This window comes from Mirounga leonina, unplaced genomic scaffold, assembly GCF_011800145.1.
Source record: "Mirounga leonina isolate KUSES-001 unplaced genomic scaffold, KU_Mleo_1.0 Mir_173, whole genome shotgun sequence".
Classification (NCBI taxonomy): Eukaryota; Metazoa; Chordata; class Mammalia; order Carnivora; family Phocidae; genus Mirounga; species Mirounga leonina.
Genome location: NW_023270447.1, coordinates 9867113 through 9871379, shown reverse-complemented (window position 1 = coordinate 9871379; position 4267 = coordinate 9867113). Strand labels below are relative to the sequence as shown.

General features: G+C 38.7%; 1 long non-coding RNA gene across 3 annotated transcripts in view; it reads left to right on the top strand.

The window, feature by feature from the left end:
- Positions 1–1309: 1309 nt before the first annotated feature.
- Positions 1310–4267, top strand: part of LOC118019076 — a 41022-nt gene continuing 38064 nt past the window's right edge. For all 3 annotated transcript variants that reach the window (XR_004681562.1, XR_004681561.1, XR_004681560.1), the window contains exons 1-2: positions 1310–2420; positions 3179–3366. This is a non-coding gene — a long non-coding RNA (uncharacterized LOC118019076). The remainder of the gene's footprint in view (positions 2421–3178; positions 3367–4267) is intronic.

The window sequence follows — 4267 nt, the reverse complement described above, 5'->3', positions numbered from 1 at the left end:
TCAAAATTGAAAAAAATAATAATTTCCTTCAATGGAAAAGTTGTTAAATTATGACATATCCCCTCAATGGAATATTATGCAACCACTAACAATGATTGTATGTATCTATATTAATTGAAATAGACACTATGACCCACTACTAAGTGAAAAAAAAGATTATCAAACTCGCTGTGTAACATGCCTCACTTTCTGTAAAATAGTCTGTACACGTGTGCAGGAATGTGCATGTGAGTATACAGCGATATCTGTAAGGCTTTTTGACAAAATATTAAAACTGTCTATTTCTAGATAAGTAGATGTGGAGATGATTTTTACTTTTTCTCTCTATCTTTCTATGTTGTTTTGAAATTTGAAAACAAACATGTATCGTCTGTCATTTTTAAGTAAATAAAACCTTATTATTGGGGAAAAATAAAAGAGCAGGTCTTTTTATCCTTCGGAGTAAAAAAGGAGGAGAACTTGGTGATTGGTTGTGTCTGGAAAGTGAAAGAGAAGGGTTGGTCAAGGATGACTTCCGGTTCTTTCCTCCTTGCAATTCTCTGGCTCTGCTTGAAGGGCAACCCTCCATTGCTTGCCCCATTGTTGTTCCTTACACTTTGCAACTTCTCATCTCCCATTCTGCCCCTCCTAATGCTGGTCCCACTGTTGAGTCCTCTGCAGGCTCTGGCTGATTTTAGAATGCTCTGTTCATCTACTTTCTTAACTATGTGGCAGAGATTAGAGATGAGGGATGCCGTTGGAAATGACCGACCCAAATACTGTAAGTTGGCCTGGCTTCCTTGGTTGCCAACATGCTCTGATGGTCCCAGTCTGGCATCAGGGAAGATGGATGTGTGAACTACCAAGTTTAAGAGGGGTCCGGAACCTGCTGGCTCTGTCTCATGGTGTTCAAAGTAGTAGGAAGGCCCATTGAGAGGGTAAGGATGGCCAGGGGTTTGCCACATTTCATGAGGGGCAGGGAAGCTCATTTTCACCTGGACACTCCACTCAGAGTAGGAGCAGGAGGTTGACCAGTGGAAGCAAAGGCCAATGCTGGTTAACAACTTAAGAGGAATTGCCAACACATTCTTTTTTCAGGATTGCAGTTTTGCCTTACAAACAATGTTTTTTTAAAGCCAGGTTATGGGGGCGGCTGGGTGGCTCAGTCGGTTGAACGTCTGCCTTCAGTTCAGGTCATGAACTTGGGGTCCTGGGATCGAGCCCCACATCGGGCTCCCTGCTCAGTGGGAAGCCTGCTTCTCCCTCTCCCTCTGCCATTCCCCTGGCTTGTGCGCTCTGTCCCTCTGCCTCTCAAATAAATAAATAAAATCTTAAAAAAAAATAAATCCAGGTTATGCAGACACAAGAGTGAATGCTGGCTGTATAAGGGCAAATGTTAAATTTAAGAGCTCTTTACTGGTCAAGAAAGATGAACAATTCAACTTCTTGAATCTTATTCTCTTTGCCATTTGAGGCTGACTCATCCCAGCCTTCAAGGGCCGGGGCATTTCTTAGTATGCATTGAACTCATGCCAAACTATTGTTTCACACTGTTATTGTCTAAAAGACAACGTGTACTAGAAACGTGAAACAGGAAATGTCCATCTGAACTTATTACGGTAGAAGAAATTTTCCAGAGTCCATATGCTGATGTAATTATTTTCAGATTTTTTTTTAAAAAAAGCATTTAGTGACTAGATCTTTGGAACAATTGTATTCGCTGTCATGGGCAGAGCGTCTAGCTTATTATCTGTCTTGTAGAAGAATAGAGCCCTGAAATTGCCACAATAATGTTTTACAATTTTTTTGAATTAGGTTTTAAGGATTTTTATTTGCTTAGTTTTGTGTGTGTGTGTGTGTGTGTGTGAAGCGCATATGTATTTGAATGTCTTAATCTCTTATTTTCTTTGGAGGGTCCTTAATTTATTTGACACTGAATTTTTTCTCCATCTTCAAAGTGTGTGGCACATGCCCTATTCCCTTCTGTTCCAGTACTATATTTCGTACAGTTTCCTGTAAATAGCAGTAGATACGGGCTGGTTGGTTCCGTGTTCTTGCAGTATTTACAATGGACATTTCTCAGCATAACTAATCTCTTTTCAAAATTTTGGTTGCATTCTCATCAACACCAATCCGTTCCTTTGAAATGAATTGAAATGCTGTACTCTTTGAAGGGATAGGATTAAAGCTTTAACTGGGTCTAGGGATGAGGTGAGGGAGAAAAAGCCCCCACAAATCTGGTAGTTTTTTTCTCCTGAGCAGTGAAGAGCAATGAGCTGTACTCTAGAAAAGAAAGGAAACAGTAATTATGAGCCTTTTCCCTACATTGTACACAGTCTTCAGTTTAGAGCAAAGTAGAAGCCGACCAGTTTTTTAGTTCTGTAGCACAGTTAAGTAAGGATTGGATTTATAAGCATCAAGAAGCAGAGGTCTTCATTCAGGTATGATTGTGTCTCTTCTTTCTCTCTTTCACTTAATTTAAGTAGCTTCATATTGTTTTATATTTGTTTGAGTCCATGATCTTTTTTTATCCTATATCCTATGTACCAGACAAACTCCATTTCGTCCCATATTTTCAGTTCTTTTTCTGCGGTTTTACAGAATCCCAGAAATCCTCTTCTCCAGCTAAAATGCTATCATTAGTACCATTAATTCTAATGTCAGTTTGAACTTCTTTATTCCAGCACACTCTGCAGCGTGAAATCTTAAGAGTATGAATGAATGATTGGTGTCCAGCCAAGCTTTGCCTATGTCTTTCCACGACCAAAACAATTAGGTGAAGAGGGAAAAATTCAATTGGCTATTGTTTTATCTGCCTGGTCCCAAGCAGCCTATATGAATATTTTGGGAAATTTTTTGTATACTGATGGTTGCGTTCTCATTATGTAGCTATAGCAAAAAGGTTTCAGTGTGAAAGTTTCATTTTTTAAGAAATAGCCATTTCAGAAACAAATGAGGTCAATGGGCTTCTTGTTTTAGGAAGAGGGAGTAGTGGGGACTTTGGAGTAAGAGGAAGTCCTATGTCAGAGGGCTCTGCGCACACTTTCCTGAAATACCTCAGCTATGTGTAAATGTAATCTGTTATTTTAACTATTCGTAATAGTTGCATTTTTGTCCTTTCTCCCATTAAATTATAAAATCGATAACATAAATATGGCAGATCTTTATTTTTCAAGGATTCCTTCCCCACCTCCCCCAGTTTCTAACAGGTTGCATTTCATCCTTTCAAAGACCTCAAAAGCTACCAGATTATTGTTAAATAAACAAATTTGGGGAGACTACTGACCATTAGTCAGAGGGAAGGTCCTGAGTCATCCAAGTGTTCTCCAGCTGGTGAAGAAGTATGTAAAAGCTCCTGGCCAGATCTGTACATGCTGGAGCATCCAGGTAAGTTGGGGAAACACATTCATGGTACCCAGTGAAGAAATGAAGTGGCAAACACAATGCAGTGCACTTCTGTGCTTCAGGTTGAAGCTTCATATTCAAAGGATGTAAGAACTTAATTTTTCCAGGGCAGGTGGTTGGGGGATCGGGTAACTGAGTGATAGGCATTAAGGAGGTCACATGATGGAATGAGCACTGGGTGTTATATGCAACTGATGAATCACTGACCTCTACCTCTGAAACTAATAATAGACTTTATGTTAATTAATTGAATTTAAATAAAATAAAATTTTAAAAAATTTTTTCTTCTCCTCCTCCAGCTTGTGTCTTTCAATTTTGTATTGAAATGTTCCCTGGATTCATAAAATACTTAAGGACCACATAAAAAAGAAAAGACTCAGGAATCAAATGAAAGTCACCTAACACAACTTCTTTGGGGTGTATTCAGGAAAGCAGACTCCCTCAAAAGCCCAGGGTTAAATTCATCAGCACTGCTTTCTCAGCATGTTTTGATTTCTTACTGAATGCAGTGAGTGCAGGAACCCTGGGCAGCAAACATTTAAGGATTTCGTCTGGGCAGGCACTGATCTTAAAGTTCTGACCTCCAACAGTGTCAGGCAGGTTGCCTTGGTAAATTGTAAAGTGAACCTTTGAAGATAAAACTGCAACTTAAATGTTCACATATTTACCAATTGCTTGAATATTTTCAGAGAAAAAAAATGAATGCTACTTATTTTTCAGAATAGAGTGTGATGACTATACCAAAATTCACAAAATGTGTAAGAGTAAAGGAAAACTGTCAGGTGACGACCGATTCTTTTTATTCCAGAGATATAGGTAAGAAATATGAATAGATAGATAGATAGATAGATAGATAGATAGATAGATAGATAGATAGATAGAT